At 38.4% G+C, this 21879-nt stretch overlaps 1 long non-coding RNA gene across 2 annotated transcripts in view; it reads right to left on the bottom strand.

Moving 5' to 3' along the window:
- The window catches only part of LOC138821318 (uncharacterized), a 136728-nt gene extending 122954 nt beyond the window's left edge, over positions 1–13774 (bottom strand). For both annotated transcript variants that reach the window (XR_011370128.1, XR_011370129.1), the window contains exons 1-2: positions 13491–13774; positions 13194–13263 (exon numbers count right to left, since the gene is read on the bottom strand). This is a non-coding gene — a long non-coding RNA (uncharacterized lncRNA). The remainder of the gene's footprint in view (positions 1–13193; positions 13264–13490) is intronic.
- Positions 13775–21879: the final 8105 nt, after the last annotated feature.

Below are 21879 nucleotides of genomic sequence, written 5' to 3'. Positions count from 1 at the left end.
AGGATATGTGGAATGCACAATTAACTGTCCTGGTAACATGAATAGGGATGAAGAAACGTAGAGCCTTGGCATCTTGGAGCTCATTTTTAACATGTTTGGCAAGTTTATTAACTTTATTAAATGCCTTTAATCAAAACAAATATTCGTTCTCAAAAACCTCCTTTTCCTGTGTGTTTTATAACACAGGTGCACCTGAAAATCTTTTACAACGCAATTTCACAAGTCTGTATTAATTTACTCAGACCTTATTTAGACAAAGGCCCTAGCTTTTGTCCCTCATCGTAGGGAAGCCCTCATGCTTGAACTGCAAACAGTTTCCAATCTCTACTGATCTTGGATTCATATGTTTATTCAGTTTGATATATAAAAAAAAGTGTTTCCACACAGCTGATTGCAATATAAATTAGGCACCAGCTGGGCCCAAGAGTCGGTGGTTAAGGATGACTGCAGTTTTATATCATGGCACAATTCCAGTTGTGAAATCAATGGTGTAAAATAAATGCTAAGAATGAACTGAAGGGTCTTTTTCTTTTTTTCCTTCTGAGGGGTTTCAGAAAGGATGAAACATCTTGAACAGAAGGGAAAATGAAGAAAGCCATCTTTAGATGACCACTCTTGGGGCTTTAAACTTGTTTATAAAAAGGCTGATTCTTTTCTGAATCACAGAGAAGGCATACTGCTGCGCGAGTTTTATTATGAATAGGACCATTCGTCTGAATATTTCACTGCAGTCTGTGAGAAACAGAGAGAATATTCGAGATGGAACAGCTGATTGAAGCTTCAGCCCAGTGACTTCCTCGTTTGGCTTATGCTTCTGAATGATTACCAAACACTTCTGAGCCTTGCTCAGCCCTGGCTCTGCCACCACCTGGACGACCTTGGGCACACTGGCCTCTCTCGCCATTTCTGTACACGTGACAGGGAGACAGGACACCAACTTCCTAGTGTTGTTGTGAGAATAAATAATATTTGTATCACACTTGGAACAGGGGCCAGCATGCGGTCAACACCCCCACAAATAACCCAAATAACCATCCCCAGTATTTCTAGTCTATCTACTCTCTGATTTGCCTTCTGTTTGTACACAGGTTGCAGTATACCAAAACTCCACAACTGAATTATGCAGGCAAAGTCTGGGGCTGGAATTGGTCCAGCCTCAAATTTTCATGAAATAGCCTCAGAAGCTTCAGCCTGGCATGAGTTTGCTAGAGCTGCTATTTAAAAAAAAAAAAAAAAAGTATCACAGACAAGGCGACTGAAACAATAGCCATTTATTTTCTCATACTTGTGGAAGCGAGAAGTCTGAGATCAAGGTTCCTTCTAGTCCTTGTCCTGGGTTTGCAAAGACTGTTAGATTTATTTTTTTTTTCATGCTCATCTCTGCACTGCATGTCAATAACCAAGCTTTCTCTTCTCTAAATCACTCTAACATAGTTTGCTTTTTAGAAGGCCTTGTCTCTACTTCTGACTTTCTTCTGATCAAGATTACAGCCTATGGTGGGGAGGGGAGCATTTCTGCGCGTAACTGAGTTGAGTGGTTGTCACAGAAATGTATCATTGATCTTGATTTCAAGTAAACCTCTGTAACCACTTCATTTCTTTTCCTACCCATCATCTTTTGGCATGAGACTGGTGTAGAAGAGTCAACTCTATCACCAAGGCTGGCCCAGACAGCGCCACCATGAAAGCATCCGGCATTCCCTGTACTTCTCAATGCTCTTAGAGAATAGAGGAAATCCCAACTAGTAAGGGCTGTTTTTCAGCCCCAAACACCCACCTCTGCAAAGGTCATCTTTCTCCGAACAAGTTCCCAGAGAAGCAGACCCAAGCTTTGCCAAGGTCAGAAGCCCGCCTGGGATCCCAATTCCTCATGTCCTCTGGGAGCAAGCCTACCCACGCCCAGAAAGTGATAAACACAACTAATCACACCATAGATGTCTAGATGTCAAGGACTGGTCCCTTAGGCTCTAGGCACTTGCGCCATGGGTCAAGCTGGGGATGGCTCTCCCACAGTTTTTCATTCTCTTTCTCAGATGACAAAAAGAGGTTTGTGGCTGCAGCCAGTTCATTTTTTTGGTTTGGTCTCTGGAGATTTCTGTGGCCACCCACACTGACCTGCCAGGCTGCTGTTTCCCGTCCCTGTAAGGAAAAGTGCTGGGGGGAAAAATCCTTAGCAAGATTTCTCATTGTCTTCTGCTCTGAGAGAGGAAACACTCAGTGCTAGAGTTTCACACCCAGGAACTTCATCCTAGTGGAAACTCACTTCCTCTTTCTAAGCAACCCTTTTACTTATGTGCAGAGTGCCCAAGGCAGTAGCTTGACTAATCCTGCAGATACCCTTTAGGAAGTAGCTTAGTATGGTGGGGCACTCGTGGTTCTGGCTTGTAATCCTAGCTACTCAGGAGGCTGAGATCTAAAGATTGTGGTTCAAAGCCAGCCCCAGTAGGAAAGTCTGTGAGACTCTTATTTCCAAGTAACCACCAGAAAACCAGAAGTAGAGCTGTGGCTCAACATGGTAGAGCACTAGCCTTGAGCAAAAAAGCTCAGAGACAGCATCCCAAGTTCAAGCCCCAGGACTACCACCACCACCAACAACAAAAACATAGCTTACTATTAAACAGTTATATACATCTTACAACTAGGATTTGTCTACATTTCCTTTTTGGAAAGGCTTGGGATACAATGAGTGCCAAAAACATAGACTTTAGGTCAAACTAGCTGATTAAATTCTGTTTGGTTTTTTTAAATAAGTCATGATCAAGTGTCTCCTATGTGTTCTGCAGCTGTGATCTGTAATATTTTTAGATAGTCTTCACTTTTTTTAATTCACAAAGAACAGAATTGGTACATGGTCAAGTTTTTACAACTCCGTGGCACAAGGTATTGAAAGGCCTTGAAATACAGAGTTGATTGTGCGTAAATGGTAACTGTTACTATTTCGAGTTTAGGGAGAATATTAACAAACCTGCACTACTTTTCTATGGGAAGGACAGCTTATTAGTACTAGCCTTTATCCCATGCTAGGGAAGTTATCTTGTCTCGGGTTTGGTCAAATACTTATTCATGTATGCATTCATAATACAGATCTACTACGTCAATAATATCCCAAGCATAGAATCAAGTGCACCAACCATGACCCTGAAGCAAAAATAAAGCTTAACTTTCGAAAGAAGGAAAACCGACATTGAACAAATGATTGCTGAGGTATATGCTATGCAGAATTATGAGGTCTGTATTTCAGGTCCTGAATATAAGTAACTAAAGACAGCGCCCCTGCCTCTTTTAAGCAGGCTGCCTAGTAGAATTTGCTTAAGAAAATACCTACAGTCTCTAAATTATCCTCTCACTCTGCTAAGAGCGCAAGACTGGCTGCACTTTTAGCATCTCTGCCCCAGACACAGCATTCTGGGTATTCCCATGGCTTGTGTGTATTTCCTGTCCAAAGTGACATTGCTAGGAAAGGCATGTTCTCCCACTCTTGGGAATATGTATGTTTGTTGTTTCATGAGACTTGGCTTCTACAAAGAAATGAGAAAGGCTTGACATGTCCTTTGTTATGAGAACATTCTGCCCAGGCGCATTCCTGGCAATAGAATTTCATTTCTGCAAATGTTTCTTCACGCGTTACCACTTGAACCCAGCAAGGATGGAGGGAGCAAATTGGAAAGCTGGCTGTGGTTTTGAGGATGAGCAATCAAAACAAATGAGGATGAACCCAGAGTTCTCATTCTTCCCATAACCTTTACATCTATAGGAAAGGTTGAAATGCTTTTTTTTCCCCATCTCCCCTGCCCTCTCTTCCTCTCCTTTCTCCCCTTTACTCCCTTCCTCTCCCTTTTTTCTTTTCTTTTCTCTTCTTTCTTTGCCCTCTTTCCCCTCCTTTTCTTCCTTTTTAAGGGGTTAGAGATAGCTTTACCTTTCTCTCTCTCTCTCTTCCTTTTTCTTCTTTTAGTGCTGTAAGAAAGCACTGAAAGTCCAACATTCCTTGTGCTCCAAAGTGCAATTGCAGAGATAAGAAACTTGGGGTTTGTAATGCCCCGAGTTTGTATTTTCTGGAATATCTATTTCAAATTTTCACTAATCAGAATGGGGCACGTGGGATAGGTACTCTGATTGGGCAGTATCCTCCAGCTGTCCAATTAGAGACTCATATTCAACAAGGAGAAGTGTGGAGCAATCAGGTGGGAGCGACTGTGGGGACAGAGTCAAATCTCATGAGCCACATGAAGGCCAGTTTTAGTGAGAACTTACATGGTTAAACTCCTTCCAGATCTGTAATAGAAATTCCTAGAGGCACAAAAACAATTTTCTTAATAACTACCTCTACCCATGTGCAGATTTCAGTGGGATAATTTGATCTAAGATAGCAAAGAGTTCACAGGTTAGCAAAACTTGAATAATAAAAAAAAATCACAAGGATTTTTTTTTGGAGGGGAATGTTTTCTTTGTTATAAAATTATGTTTGAAAATATTTAAGCATAATAAATTTCAAACATTTATTGAATATTTTAAAGCTACAATGCACAGTATATAAAATTCTCATGAGTTTATAAGCATCTCCCAGCATGTTTTCTTTATGATTGTATAAGTTCCTCTCATATGGAAATAACATAACTCAATTAAACCACCTTTAACTGAGAGCTATTCCACGATCAGTTTTGTGTATTATAATTAATTGTCTAATAATTGCTGCCTCAGTGAACTACCACTATATCATGGAGGTACAATTGTTTCTATGATATCATTCCAAAAATGGAATGGCCAAATTAAATGCATTTTTGAATGGTTCCTGGATAATGACTGCCAAATTTTCCTCCAGAATGGGCACTTATTTTCATTACGACTAGTATGAGCTGTGTGAAGGCATATTTTCTGGAGACATGGTCTAAATAAAAGCACAAAACAGGAACACACTAGTTTTCTCTTCCATCTTTGGTACAAACAGAATCTTGCTTATACTGTTCTGGCTGTCCTGCCACCTTCCCCTCAGATTACTGCTTGAAATACCTTGTCTACTTCACATGTAGGCTAATGGAACAGGCTCTGTGTTCTGTGGACACTTTATTCTCTATAGGAGAGGAATGTGATGTTTTATCTGATCCTGACTTGACAGGTCTGAAGTTTAGCAATAAGCTCCTCTTAGCTTCCTTATTGGATCTGAAGGTCCTAGGTGAGTTTAAGTGCTATTTTTGACCATGGAAGCCTAATGTTCCCTTTAAAGGGAACCTTTGAGAAAAGGCAAAAACAAACCTTCGTTGTTTTCTCTTGATGAATTCATTTCTGGGAATCCTTGAGTTGTTATATCCTTGAGTCATTTACTACATGATAAGCCAAAGATTAATTCTGTTTTCCTCTGAGAAAGGAAAGACAACCTCATCTAAAAGACTTTGTTTAAAAACAAAAAGTGATGCTGCTCAACACTATCCCCCTTTGACTATGGCATCAAGAGTAATTCTGAGATTTTTGCCCCAACAGTAAGCACACCATTGTAGGGATATACATTACCCAATAAAGAAGCTACTACCCACATGTAGTTACTGAACTTCCACTAGACTAATAAGTAAAATGACATATTTGGTCCCTCGATTCCATTAGCTACATTTCAAGCCATCAGTAGGCAAGTGTACATACAGATTATAAGAGAATATTTTCATTAACAAACAACATTCTATTGACATTTTTAATCTAGTGATTCATTGTTTTGGGTAATTTACAGCAACGGGTCAAGAGTAAATTTAGAGACAGAATCTGTAACTTGCCACAAAAATGTGTTCTTTTTGGATGAGAATGAGTGGACTTATTTCAAATGCTACTGTAATTGTGAATGCCTCAAATTGACAGGGTCCGAAGCAAATGGCTTGTACTGGTGATTCTCTTCCCTACCTAGGGACATGAATTTTGACGAGAGGAACACATGTGGGAATCTATTCCAAAAACAATAATGTTACATCCTTCTGAGGACACTATGGAGGAAGGAAGTCCTGGGCTGCTGCTGAAATATTTAAGAAGGCAAAAGCATTGATGATTGGAAATAGATGACCAGCTGCTAGTTTTCCGAGAAGGATCAGATTCTTTGATGAAGAGTATGATTAGAAAATACTAAGGTGTTAAAAGGTAATGTATCTATAGTTTCAAATGCATGTTCATTACTTTTTAAAATATATTTTTATTGTGAAAATACTGTACAGAGGGGTTACAATTATGTGGGTAAGATAATGAGCACATTTCTTATCAAGCATTGTAGCCTTCTGCTTTGTTTCCCCTTCCCGTCCCTTCGTATCCTCCCCCCTGCCCCACCAAAGTTGTAAAGTTCATTTTTCGACATAACGACTTGTATATCTCATTGTTGCAATGGGTCCTCCTGTATCCCTGCTTTTACAATTTGTTTTTTCCCTTCCCCTCCACATATACCAACATCATATATAGTGAAAGCAGGGGTTGTACCATGGGGGAGGGATATACAAGGCATGTTCATTACTTTTTAATTGATCTTAAAACTTTAACCCTACACCACCATGATATGAGCATTAAAAATATTCATTGTAGACTGGGCTTCAGTGAAATCTCATTCCCAGATCTACAAAACTATGGGGAATCATCTGTGAGACTCGGTTTCCTTGTGGATATAAGATGAGCTTTGGGCTGCTGAAACCCAGAAGCAATTGTAAATCACTGATGATATAAATGTCTGTGACCATTTATTTGAGTAGTCTTTCAAAGTTTTACAATGTCCTTTAATTTGGGCATTGTCTTTTTTATTCAGCAAGTATTTATTGAGTATATACTTTTAATAAAAGAAACAGAGGTAGTTATGATATTATTCCTAATTTTAAAAAGTCATTGGGTGCTTCTTCACTCACCCTAATGTTGTTCTAGACATGGAGTTGGATGAATTTATCTCTACCCTGTCAGAGTTTACACGAAGGGTACAGTAGATGGTCACCTTTATTTATGAACACAGAGTAGCTTACTATCAATGGAGTGACAGGTCCACAAGGAATCCATTAAAATAGAATCAAATATTTTATATGTCTTTTGCAATTGGGATCACCTTCAGATTTTGAGTTATTTTTTGTGGGGGGAGTCAGTCGTGAGGTTTGAACTCTGGACCTGGGTGCTGTCCCTGAGCTCTTCAGCTCAAGGCAAGCGCTCTACCACTTAAGCCACAGAGCCACTTCCAGTTTTCTGATGGTACATTGGAGATAAGAGTCTCACGGACTTTCCTGTCTGGGCTGGCTTTGAACTGCAATTCTCAGCTCTCAGTCTCCTGAGTAGCTAGGATTACAGGCGGGAGCCACCAGCGCCCAGCCAGATTTGGAATTTTATAAATCACAATGGCAATTAACATTTTAAAGAAACGGCGCTTATGGTGTGTGCATAATTTCTAAACATACAGTGAAGATCTCCCAATAGAATCTATTGACCTTCATAACTGATCCATACTGACCAAAATAAAGCTGCTTCTGCCATTGACAAGGCTAACCAGTTTAAAAGGTACAAAGGAAGAAATTGGCATGCCTATGATTCAAGCATGGGAGTCTTATTTCATTTTTACTTCAATTACAATGTGCAGTGCTGATGGCAAACACAGCTGTGTTTGCCAAAGATTATTCATGAAATACAGCTCTTCCCTAATCTAACTGAATAAAATATTAATGTACATCATAACGAGGGGACATTAAACACATACACAAACCTTTCTAGTAAATGACAAACCCACCTTGTGTGTGCGTGAGTGTGTGTGTGTGTGTGTGTGTGTTTACTGAGAAAAAAACTAGGGAAATTAGGGATTACGGCCTGAGGCGCTCTGAGCAGTTCACTACTGTGCTATTCACTGGGAGCCCTGCCATTGAGCCTGGCTGATTAAGAGACAGTGGCTACTGAGGTACTACTGGCTCACTCCTGTAATCCTAGCTTCTCAGGAGGCTAAGCTGTGAGGATCAAGGCTTGAAGCCAGTCAGAGAAGGAAAGTCTTTGAGTCTCTTATCTCCAGTTAAGTGCCACAGAGCCAGAAATGGAGCTGTGGTAGAATACTAGCCTTAAGCTAAAAAGCTCAGGGAGAGCAGCCAGGCCTTGAGTTCAAACTTCAGGACAGGCACCAGAAAAATAAAACAAAATAAGAGGCAACAGCCATGAGCTTAGAGAATGCATAGGTATAGACAACCATTAATCAGACAGATATTTATCTTCCTTACACATTATTATTTCTGGTCTTAGAAGCTCAACATTCCTTCTCATGACTGATGAACTTCTTTACATGGGCATAAAATGGTACAAAACTGAAGAAAAGGGTTTGAAACAACTAAAATTAACATTTGAATCACTATCAGTTCTGAACTGTGTTCCCTGGGCCAAGTCTTTTAAGCTTTAGAATGATCCATTGAAGTAATTAATGTTACTAATTCCATTTCCCTCGGGAGAAAAACTAAGGCTTAGAAAGAACAACTAAACTCCTTGTTTAAGATATATCCAGTTACAAAGTTAGGTTTCCAATAGGTGGTCTAAAGTTCCAAGAAACCCTCTACCAATCCTGGCTTAAGCACACATTGTTTTGTGTCCATAATTTTATATTAAAAAATATCAAAGACACATCAGTTAATTGAGGACAATCTTAATCATTAGGAATCCTACCAAGACCACTCAGGCAGTTTTGCTGATGGCTCAAGATAGTAAGACACAGTGGGCTTGTGGAGTTTCCGTGGGTGCTGGCCTGCTGCTCTGTCAGCCATGGAAAGCAGGGACTAAGAGCATGGTTGCCTCAGCAACGGGATGTGAGGAAGCCTGCCTGGGGCCTTTCTACACCACCTCCTAAGTTCTATTGACAAGACAAACAGGATGGATGTGGGAGAGAGTACACTACTCAAAGCCAGCCTTCTCTGAGGTTACTGTTCAAGCAAGAGGAGAGCAGGTCACCCAGTTCTCACAGGACGAGCAGCCTACATCCCATGGCAAGCCATGCTGAGTCAAGGCCTTTGCTTTGGGAAAAGAGGCCAGGCCAAACCAGTAGTCAAAACTGGTTTACTCAATTAAATACTACATTAAGCCCTCATTCAAAGAAGTGATGTTCTTGTTCAAAAGTTATTGGCAAAATTCTAAAACAAAAAAACATAGGGTCCTGTATTTGTGTGTGCACACTCGCGCATGTGCACATGTATGTGCATGCTTGGCCCTAGCAGCTACTTAAACTCAGGGCCTAGGCACTGTCCCCTGAACGTTTTGCTCAAGGCTAGTGCTCTTCCACTTGAGCCACAGCTTCATTTCCAGCATTTTTCTGGTTAATTGGAGATAAAGAATCTCAAAGACTTTCCTGCCTGGGGTGGCTTTGAACTACTATCTATGGATCTCAGCCTCCTACATAGTTAGGACTACAGGTATGAGCTACTGGCTATGTCCTGGAATTTTGACAGACCTAAAGTATATCATTATTTAGAAAAGAAACAAAGGCCTTCCTCTTGATTTACAGACTATAAGTTAGACTGACAAAGTCAAAGAAATTCGGACTTCAATTTGACCTTTTCCACTTAACTAGCTGTGTGATTGTGGTAAGGTAGCTCTCTAAGCCACTGTGAAATGGAGATATTCATATTTTCCAGCCAAATGGAGGTAAGGATTAAGTAATGCATCAAAGTGGTTCACAATCAGTTGTGATTTTGCTATCATAGGAAATTTGGAATAATAAAACAACAAGCAGAGACCTTCCAAATGCAGGTAAATAAAGCCACATAATAAACCGAGACTTATCTACCCAAGAGAACTAACGAACCCCAATGAGACAGTACCATGTGTTCAAGCTATCTCCAACCCCCTTTGCTGTCCAGCTCAGATGGCCAGTATCCAAAGGCAAAAGGATTTGACAACTGGATGCCTTTGGCGCTCTGAAAGCATTGTCCCTAGAGCACATTCAAACTTTTGGCAGATTTATAGGAAATGAAGCAGGTCAGGCTGTGTGGGCTGTATGATCTAATTCAGAGCACAGCTCAGCAGAGGACTACAGGGAAAACTGGAGAACTCTGAAATTGCCTAAGTGTTTCTGAGAATCTAAAAGATGGAGTATCTCTAAGGCTTTGTGCATAGCTAACAAAGACTTGAGAAAGGAAAAGCTATTAGTCACTCTTACTTACTTAGAGGCCATAATCAAGCAAGGGAATGAAAAGCTATGGTTGTTTTGTGAGCACATGACCTTAATGAGTGGACGGTGTATCAAAAACATAAGTAGAGAGATCTGACCAATCATTGGCCATTAAACTAGACTCATCAGAACTCTCCTCTAAGAACCAAAGCTTAAAAATAGAGACAATAGACCGGCACTGTTGGCTCATGTCTGTAATCCTAGCTGCTCAGGAGACAGAGATCTGAAGATTCTAGTTCAAAGCCAACCCAGGCAGGAAAGTCTGTGAGACTCTTATCTCCAATTAATCACCAGAAAACTGGAAGTGGCACTGTGGCTCAAAGTGGCGGAGCGCTAGACTTGAGCAAAAAAGCTCAGGGACAGTATCCAGGCCTCAGAATTCAAGCCCCAGGAGTAGCAAAAATAAATTAATAATAATAGTAAATAAAATAAATAAATAGGAAAAGAAAGAATAAAGACAGTACATTTCTTTAAAAGCCAACAGAGAACTGAGTGGCCATGTATAGCAAAAAAAAAAAAAAACCCACCATGTATAGAATTTGACTCTATAAAATCATCAAGCAAAAAAAAAAAAGACTAAAACAATAATGTTCAGATAGCAATAACATAAATTTGGCAGGGAAAATATGTTATGCCAACTTATAGTTTTCAAAAAGTATGAAACATGTAAGCAGTAAAGTATGAAAGTATGTCAGATGGAGACTTCAATATGCTCATACTACAGAAAAATTTAAGTCAGTTATTATCAAGATGCTCAAGCTAAAGGAAATCAAGTATAAAGTATGACAGTGATGAATCACTAAGCAGAAGTTGTTAACAAAGGCATACAATAATTCTAAAGAAATTACAATCATTAGAAAGACTCAACAACAGATTTGAGATGACAGGGATGAATCAGAAAAGGTAAAAAAGCAAATCAGTAAATTATCCAATCTGAAAAGAAAAGGGAAAAAGAAAGGAAAACACATCAGATGCCTGCACCACACAATTGGGTGCCAACACATACATAATAGAGGGGAATAGACAGAAATTAGGGGAAAAATTTTGAGACAATAATGGCCTGAAGTTTCCCAAATTGATAAGATGTTAATTTTCACATTTGTAAAATCAACTCTAAAAGGAATAAAGTCAAAGAAAAATAAAACACTGACAACTGACATACATTCAGATTGACACCTTAAATATATAGAACAAAGAAAAGCTTGCTACCTACAAGGGAGTTTTAATAAAATCAACAATTGATTTCTTGTGAGAAATTGTAGAAGCCAAATAGCTGTATTGTCAAAGTTTTCAGAGCTCACACGCTTTATAGACCATGATAATGACAATTCATCTTGTGAAGGTTAAAATGTGTTTGTGACTTTAGCTAAGTATCACTTTGTAATCACTTAATCTCAATAAAGAAATTTTTTTAAAAAGAAATTACAGAAGCTAGAAAACAGTACAAGGATTTTTAAACTGATTAATGAAAAAGATTGTGAGCCAGAAATTCTTCATACAGTTAAATTCTCCTTCAAAAGGGAAGCAACAATAAAACATTTCCTAATAAATTAAAGCAAACAATTCATCGCTAGCAGACTTGCTTTATAAGAAATTATAGGAAATTTTCAATATGAAATTGAAAGACACTCAGCAGCAACTTCAACTCACATGAAGAGAGTAATAATGAAGTTGACTACATAGTATATATTTGTGTGTTACTCTTTTGCCTTATTTGAAAAGAAATTGCATAAAACCAATTATAAACTTGTACTGAAAGCTTCATAACATATGAAGGTATAGTTTATATGATAACAGCACAAAGCAGGAATAAAGGGATAGCATTACCACAAAAAATTGCTATTCTGTTGAACTCAAGTGAGTAATAATCCAAGTAAGACTGTTGTAGTTAAGAGGCTATTATAGAATCATTTAAGGAAAAAATGAACATTTTTAAGGTATATTAGATAATGATTTCTTTTTGTCAGTCATGGGTCTTGAACTCTGGGCCTGCGTGCTATCCCCCAGCTCTTCAGCTCAAGGCTAGCGCTCTATCACTTGAGCCACAGCACCACTTCCAGATTTCTAGTGGTTAACTGGAGATAAGAGTCTCACGGACTTTCTGCCCAGGCTGGCTTTGAACCGTGATCCTCAGAGCTTAGCCTCCTCAATAGCTAGGATTACAGGTGTGAGCCACCAGTGCCCAGCTGATAATGATTCTTTAATGTTCTTAAAACACAGAAATTGGGGAGCAGAAAGATATAAGACCTCTAGAAAATAGCAAAATGGCATATGTCAACCCATATTATCAATAACTATATGCAGTACAAATGAACATCCCAAAGTCAGAGAGAGGAAGAGCTAATGTTAAAATGTGTTTCAGCCTTATGTTGTCTGAGTGGTACAGTATGTATTCAAAGACAGAAATCCACTAAAAGGAGCCAGGCACCAGTGGCTTACGCCTGTATTCCAGTCTCAACGGGAGGACCATGGTTTGAAATCAACCCTGGCAGGAAAGTTCATGAGACTCTAATCTCCAGTTGACCACCAACAAGATGAAGAGTGGAGCTTTAACTCAAGTGGTAGGGTGCTAGCCTTGAGCAAAATCAAGCAAGCAAACAAAATGCTCAGGGCCAGCATCTAGGCCCAATTCAAGTCCCAGAACTGCACGCAAGTGCATGGATGTGTGTGCGCGTGTGCACAAAAACACACAAACACACACACACGCGCACACACACACACACACACACACACACACACACACGGAGAGAAACATCCACCAGGCATGCAGTAAGCAAAGACAGGAGGGCTGAGCAAACGGGTTTTTGGAGAGAAAATCTGTGTCCTATCGATACCACCAATTCATCGAGAAGATATCACAATCATATAAACTTAGAACAGTGAATCAAAATTACAAGCAGCAGAAACTGATAGAATTATGAGGAAAACAAATAATTCAACAATAGTAGAGTTTGTAATATCGTGCTTTTGGTCACAGATTAAACAAGAAAGCTGATCAGAATAAGGATGTAGAAAATGTTCTCGATGCTGTAAATCTGCATTAGCAGACTTACATATGACTTACCGTTCAACAGCAGTAGAGCCTCGCCACACTTCCCATTGCAGATGAAACCATTTCCAGGTTTAATTGCACACTAGAAAACAAAACAAGTCAGAATGAAATTTACAAGGCTGGAATCACATAGAATACTTTACCTGACTTGATTGAAATTAACTTAGAAATCAACAACAGAAGAGAATTCACGAAATCCACACCAAAGTATGCAAAAATAAGCAACAGATTTCTAAATCAAGCAAAAGTCAAAAACAAAAATCCTAAGGGAAATTATTATTGTAATGGATCAGAGTCCCTCCAACTTACCTCCATCCTGCAGTTTGGAATCTGATCTTCTTGCTTCACCTGGGCCTTGTGTTGACCAGGTAAACTACTTGCTCTTTAATAATAAACAGATAAAACGCTGCCCCGGAAAACCAATTGGAAAAGAGACTAATCCACTGAACAGAGTACTTTGCAAAAGTAAATACTAAGTTTAAGAAAGTCAGAAATGTCTTGAGTTATTGAGGTGTCCCATAGGAATAAGAACACCAACTAGAAAGGACTTCAGCAAGGCAAAGTTTACTTCGACAAAAGAGCGAACTACCACAAGAAAGTCAAATCTACAAGAGGCTGCGCAGGAAGTCTGGCCAGGTTTTATTCCTAAGGAAGTACTGCCCCTTACTCCAATTGGTTAGAACTCACAATCTTCTGGGATTGGCTAGTTTGACGGGCTGTTGCTTCTACACCATAACAAGAACAGATCACAACTGGTAACAGGATGTCTTAATGAAGCAACAACTGATGGGGGCCAGTCTGCCTGGCCAGGGCAGGAACAAATGTGTCAGAAAAACAATTCTTACTCAGCTGTGGCTGAGTTAAAGGCAAAGTCTTGAGCTGGATCTTGATGGACCTGGAGATAAATGGAGAGAGGGTAGAGCTTTTCTCCCTGCATGCTGTCCTGGGGTTTTTCCTTCAAAAAGGATTCACTGGCTGCCTTCTAATGTCCAACATGAAAAACATAAGCAAAACAAGCAAGAATGCCTGATTTGCCAACAAATGTAATTTTCTGCCATTGTTAATGGGGACTGCCTGCCTATAGGAACAGCTGAAGCTTGTAACTCTCCCTGTCTTGCAATCAAATCTAGTAGCCAGTAAGCAGGACTGGGGTGTGAATTAAAAGCCAAGCGAGTACTTCACCACTGAAGCCACAGCAACACTTCTGGTTTTCTGGTGGCTAATTGGAGATGAAAGTCTAACAGACATTCCTGCCAGGGCTGGCTTCAAACCACAATTGTCAGCTGTCAGCCTCCTGAATAGCTAGGATTAGAGGCATGAGACATGCGAGCCTGGCAATAATAGTGTTTCTATTTTGCTGAATAATATTTTGTTCTTAGGATATATTCAGTGGCACATTTAAGGATGAAATACCATGATGTCTGATTATTACTTTGAAACGATTTTTTATATAGTGTGTGTTTGTGTGTAGACAGATACTACTATGAATAAGCTCCCACACCCTACGTTTCATTTTCAGAATAAAAATAAATAAATAAGAGGAATCCAGAAAGGATTATTTGTATAAGCAAGTATGGTAAAATGCTGATGATAAGTCTAGGTAAGGATGAATGGGTTTCCCCAACACTGGGTTGTTTTTATTTTTCAAGTTTTCTTTGGTTTTATAAAATTTCAAAAAATGAACACAAAGACTGGACTGGGCACGGTGACACTTGTCTGTACTCCTAGCATTTGGGAGGTGGAAGTAGGAGGATTTTAAGTTCTAGGCTAGTCTGGGGTATAAAGCAAGACTAGCTATCAAATCCCGGAGAAATAAGAATAAAGAAGACATTGTAATGGGAAATTATAGAAATGTAATGGAACTGCACAGGAGTGAAACGATTTCAGCTAAAGCTTTTGAGATTTTCTGATCCTGTTAGCCTCTTTGATTTGGCTTTGTGGTAGTCTAATGTAATAGATGTCTTACCACCAGAGTTCATATCTCTGTGTAATGTGTGCTGTTAAATATAATTGGCCAAACATACCCTTTTGTCACCATGTCAAATCTATTAGAAGGCAATGGTAGCTCAACTATTCTGTAAGAAAATACTCTTATAAAAGTAAAAATTTCATAAAATACAAAAAATAGGAAGTAATTCCTTATTTTTATATTCCATCCCCTTCATTTGTTTTATTTATTATTATTTTTAGTTGTACAAAGGATTTAGCATTTAACAAAGCAGTTTATGAATACAATACATTATAAAAGCATTTGCTGAATGATTATTCTAGATAATGAGGGGTTTTGTGTGTGTGTGCATGTGTGTGCTCTTAAGAAGACAGAATTAATATATCAGTGGACAAAACAAGATCTCTGCTAGTCCAAAGGATGCTTTTGGAAAAATAATGTCTAATACCCTTATTGGTATTGGGTTTTTTAGTTATTAACTATATCATAATTTATTCTTAAAAAATTTTTGTTTAGAGCTTTACAACGTCGGTGCAGGGGGGGACTGGGAGGAAGGAGAAGGATTGGGATGGGGGGGGAGGGGGGAGGCTGGGAAGGGATGTGAGGGGTAAACAAAGGAGGAGGCTGCAATGCTTGGTAAGAAATGTACGCATTATCCTGCCCATGTAATTATAACCCCTCTGTACAGTATGTTCACAAATAAAATTAAATTAAAAAAAATTTTTTTGTTTATAACCAGACAGCTCATGCAAAATAAATCTGTTTTTTTTACAAACTAATTTCACACATCATTTTTCCCCCTTTATCCAATAACTAAGGGTTGGTGGGAGGTGGGTTAAAATATTTTCCCAAACTCTTCAGAGCTTTTTTTTAAGGAGGTATTTCTTTTGTTTTAATGTGGATCGATGTTGTGGTATGTTATCTAGTTCAGTGTCAATGTTTCATGTTATTTTGAAATGGATGTCCAAGAGATCACTGCAATTATCATTTCGTCTATCTTCACTGTGCTGTGAAGAATTTACATTCCCAGTTTTAAAAGTTCCACCTTCTGACTTATGATCTGCTCTCTTCTTGGGTTCTGAATGATAGCTTACCTCCTTCCCGGTGCTGAAGAGGCAGACTCCTGACTCTCACAAAGATTGTGTTAAAACAGGGCTCATAGATCAAGTGAACAGCATGCATTGTGCATTCGCACCCATTATTTTTCCAGTTTCCTCCCAATAACATTGTTATTATATACCACCTAATCTCCCCAAAACTCAAACACTCTATGTATTTCACGTAAAGGAAATGTCAGTGAGAGGCTAGGTAGGACATATCTGTTTAAATATGCTCTGGTTTTTTTGTGTACTTAGCAGTCACGAAGCCCTAGAGAAACAATGGACAATTAATATAATGATAACTATGGCTGTTTTCTGGAATAATGAACCCCGGAAAGCTGTGACTTAAAAAAAAGTATTTGAAATTACTTTGTTCTGCATATCAAATAATATTCCTTCTACTGTCCTTGAAATGGAAGTCTCTGGTGCCTTTCTTTCCTTTTGCTTCTATGAAAGAAACCCATTCAGTTACGCTAAGGAGTGAAACTTCTATGCAATGAACCCAATGATATTGAAAGCTGAAGGCTTTTTGCAGAACAGTTCCTGAATCTTTCTTGAATTTCACACATCCTTTTGCATGATTCCTATTTCATCTTACCTTCATTGTGTTAAAACCAGTTCTTCTGAAATAACTCACAAAACCACTTTTACCAAAGTTGCTTTCAACTTGCTCAAAAGTTTGGAACACTTTAGTCATAATCTCTAAAAAGAAAAAGAATTTTCATAAGTAAATGCAATTAAGAGATTGCTTCACCTGTGATTAATCCTCCTTGTTTTTTCTCATTACAGAAACATCATTTCTTTGTCAAATGACCAATTTCCTGATGCTACATGGATGGAGCCAATTTTTCTTTCAAACTAAAAATTTGTATTATGTAATCTGAATTAGGGGGGAGAATGTTCAAATCATCTTAAAATCGATTCCCTTCTTAATTTGCTAATAATCTCTAAGAAAAATTCTTAGCATACACGCTATACACAGTATTCTCGCTGTACACAATATGGTGTACATACTGTATACAATATTCTCATAGTTCTATTTATTGACTTAATCATCTCTTAATATTTGTGTATCTAATTAAGACTCGATAGTCCTTCTGTTTGGCACATTGAGAGATTTGTATGACATGCCTATGATCCTGTAGATTTAATTTTTTTTGTCTCTAGTGAAATAATACTCGTTGAATTCTCAATGTCAGCTAGTGTTACACTCTTTTTATTACAGACCCGTAGAAGGGACATACTCCTCATTCTACTTCTATACATACAGAAAATGTTGGCAAATTTATAAAACAGCCAAACTCTATACTGAATTTGCTTCTGAGATGTTAGTTATGTAAATCACACTGACCAAGGCATGAACTCAGCTGATTCACAGATTGTTTATCAAAAAATTATAATGTTTTATTGGAATCAGTTCCTTCAGGTAAATATCACACACTGAAATGTACAACTCTCCAATAGGTTTTTTAAAAAATATTATTATAGACATGGAAAGAATTAAAAGCAGACCTACACAATTCTCATAGGGTAGAATGGAACATGTATAGAACTAGCTAAATTTTCTCAAGTGTATTTGTAATTCAGATTTATTGATTGGTATCCTGATAGCATAACATTGGGAAGGTAAGTAGTTTCTTTTATATTATCTCTTCTGTGTTCTTAAGTCTATAGATAGAATACCATTTGATAATTCAATGTATATAGTATCTTGCATTAAAAGACATCAAAATTGGGGCTGGGAAGGTGGCTCAATGGTAGAGTGCTTGCCTTGCATGCATGAGGTCCTAGCTTCAATTCCTCAGCACCACATTAGCAGAAAAAGCTGGAAGCAGCGCTGTGGCTCAAGTGGTAGAGTGCTAGCCTTGAGCTGAAGAGCTGAGGGACAGCACCCAGGCCCAGAGTTCAGGCCTGATGACTGCAAAAAAAAAAAAAAAGACATCAAAATTGTTTGTCTGTGGATAATTCATGTATTATTCATCTTTGCCAGAAGGAGCATTGATGACTAGCAGTACAGACACACACACACACACACACACACACACACACACACACACACACACACACACACACACACACACAAAGGATACAAGAAAGAGCATAAAATCTTCAAAAGAAACATAAAATTACATGGTTTAAATGGAAATAAGACAGTGCAGAAAAAGCCAACTTTAATTACTTAATAGAAAAACAAAGATTTTTTTTTTACTCATCTTACTTGAATAGTTAAGGAATGACACAGATTTTTTAGTATACAGATGATTCTTGGGGTTTGAATAACATAATAAGAGTTATTCCTTATGCCCAAACTCTTGGTTATTTATTGGCTTCATGCCAAAACAAACTTTACTTAGGCAACAAAATGGCTTAAAGTTAACTCTAGATTTAGGTAGCCACTACCATTTATGGTAAAGACCAGGGAATATATTTCCCTCCTTTACTGGATCAATCATGTTTGAATGACTATGATTGGCTCTGGATCATATCTCATCATTGGTCCAGTACGAGCCTCTGATTGGCCAAACTTCCTAACATACTTAAAGCAATTATTTTATATGGTAAAGCAGAAGTGCTAGACAGGCAAAAGCTTAGATACACAGCCATGCATTCACTGCAGTAAAATAATGTATCTTGGTTTGAACTACCCATTCCGATTATCAACCATGTCCATCCATGGAAAATATGTACCTTTTATGTTTTTCACTCTGATTTTCTTTCATTCATGTATTGTATATAATTTTAAAGCCAAGAAGGTAAATTTGTTCACAGTATACTGAATGTATTTATGAAGTGATCACAATGAAATTCCCCCATATTATTAATATGTGTTAATTAAAAAAATAGCAACGAAACAAAAAAGCATCCAGTGTTGCCTGGGCTTCAGTCAAATACATGCGCCTTTGAATCCCCTTCCAGGTAATGGCACCAGCACGCGGAACAAGTTACTCAACCACTCTGGGCTTCCATTTTGCCATAGATAAGTGTAGATAACATTAGGGATTTACAAAACGAAATGGGATAATATATTTAAATTGCTTGGGAATGTACCTAGCTTAGAGAACCACATCATCAAATAGATGCTATCATTAGCAACATTACTACTGCCAGTACTACTTGCTTTTTTGTACACATATTTTTTTCACTTTCTAAACCTGCACAGGGCACCACTAAGCCCATTTCCTACTGTTTAGACATAAAGCAGAACCTTGCTGGCACACACATCAGTGATGCTGTGTGAAACACTGGGACTTGAACACCCCTGCTGTATTTCCCTTGTCTACCAGCTAGACAGAGCACCTGTGTATTTATGCTGCCTATTCATATGTGTACACACAGAACTTGAAACAATTCTGTCCTTTAGCCATGTTCATGGCTCTCTAGCAGCAGTGCCTTTAAAATAGGGCTTTGCCAGGACCTGGGAGAACATGTTTGTAACTTCTAACTACTCACGAGATGAAGATCTAAGGATCACAGCTCAAAGGCAGGTTAGGCAGGAAACTTCTGGAGAGTCTTTTTTTTTTTTTTTTTTTTTTTTTTTTTTTTTTTGAGAACATACTGTACAGAGGGGTTACAATTACATTGGCAGGATAATGCATACATTTCTTACCAAGCATTGCAGCCTCCTCCTTTGTTTACCCTTCACCTCCTTTCCCAGCCTCCCCCCTCCCCCCCACCCAATCATACCCCCCTCCCCCCCACACCAACATTGTAAAGCTGGCTTTGACATGACATTTTGTAATTCTCATTGTTGCAACAGGTCCACCTGAATCCTTAAACGACTTGTTTGTCCCCATCTCCTCCACATGTTATACTGACATCAAATAAAGTGAAAGTGGGGGTTACACTGTGGGGAAGGGACATACAAAGCAACAAAGAAATAATCTTATAAATGCGTTAGAAACACATGCATGAAAGAAACGAAAACATTAAAATACATATTTAAGGGTTCGTTTTCCTAACATCACATTATCTGACCTTTTCCGCTTGACTCATACCTATACTAGATATTGCAAATAAGGGAAGCCATGGGACCTATGTTTCTTTAGGCCTGGCTTACTTCACTTAATATAATTTTTTCCAAGCCTTTCCATTTCCTAACAAATGGGGAAATGTCATTCTTTCTGATGGAGGCATAGAATTCCATTGTGTATATATACCACATTTTCTTGATCCATTCATCTACTGAGGGGCATCTGGGTTGGTTCCATATCTTAGCTATGGTAAATAATGCAGCAATAAACATAGTTGTGCTGGTAGCTTTAGTGTGGTCTTGTTTGTATACATTTGGGTAAATGCCCAAAAGTGGGATTGCTGGATCATAGGGGAGATCTATGTGAAGTCTTTTGAGGAACCTTTCTGGAGAGTCTTATCTCCAGTTTACAAAGCCAGAAGTGAAGCAGTGGCTGGAGTACTTGTCTTGAGAAACAAAACAAAAAGCAACAACTAAAGAAGATCACCTAGGGCCTGAGTTCAAGGCCCAGTCCTGGCACCAAAACCAAACAAACAAAACCCAGGGCCTCAGTGAAAAATGGAACAATGAAGCTAGTTGAGATGAGCTTAGGAAGATGGGGAAGAGAATTAGGAAGAGCGCTAGAGAAAGTCAGTCTGATCGATGTCATTGTATGCATATACATACCTGTCCCATGAAACCTCTTTGTTCAATGTATTGATACTCATAAAAACATCAAATAAAAAGTAGTAAGATGATGATGGCATAGCCAAAAATGCTAACCAGGAATATGTAAAATAATTTTAATTATCGGATTGTTATTATAAACTTACTGTATCTTTTCTCTTGTTAAATTTACTCCAGAACATTTGTGATGGAATATATGCATTTTAACTAAAATTATTTTTTCCATAAAAAATAGGGCCTATGACAAGTTTTCAGAGTAGCCATGCCGTTGCATTAAAAGGAAGATTTTTTTCTCTTCTGATTGATTTGCTTACATTCTTAGAAGAAAGAAAGAATAAAAAGTTTTCCTCAGTGTGAAAGCTATGTTTGTGTTGGGGTGGTGGCTTTTCCATAAGCATTGACTGTGCATGGTGGTTTAGAGACAATTCTTTTATGACAATACACTGTTCTACATTTTGGTGGATTTGAACAGGCTGATTTCCATGCCTCTTTTCCTTTGGGTAGAGAAAAATAAAATCTGCTGATTGGGACCATCATAAAAAGACCTTTTGCCATGTTCCCTTATAAGAACGTGATCTTTTCTTCTTTTTAAGGAAATGCTGCTTTATCACCAGAAGCTTACTTCTGTAAAATTATTGAGATTGCTGCACTATTGCTTGTCAATTGCTAATACAGAAAATCTGCAGAGTAACGAGCAAAGTCTGTCTGTTGCTTTCATGCAAGATTAATTTTTCAGTATAAAATGAGTAAAAAAAAAAGGTATACTTTAAAAAGTACCCAGCATTACACTAATTTTGAACAAATTATTTTCCACCCCACAGGCGTGGCTGCAGAGTGGGGTACCTGTAGAGAGAGGCCACACGGAAAGCAGGGTTCTCGTTTCCAATATGGACCTCCCCAAGGCCAATCCTACAAGCATTAGATATCGCGAATGATGATCTAATAAAATATGCTTAAACACAGGATCTACTTCCTTTTTATTATTACTTTCATTTTACTTTATTTTTTAACACA

This window comes from Dipodomys merriami, unplaced genomic scaffold, assembly GCF_024711535.1.
Source record: "Dipodomys merriami isolate MVZ:Mamm:240054 unplaced genomic scaffold, mDipMer1.0.p SCAF_91, whole genome shotgun sequence".
Classification (NCBI taxonomy): Eukaryota; Metazoa; Chordata; class Mammalia; order Rodentia; family Heteromyidae; genus Dipodomys; species Dipodomys merriami.
Note: the sequence above shows the minus strand (reverse complement) of the source record. Positions and strands in the feature narration are given on the sequence as shown.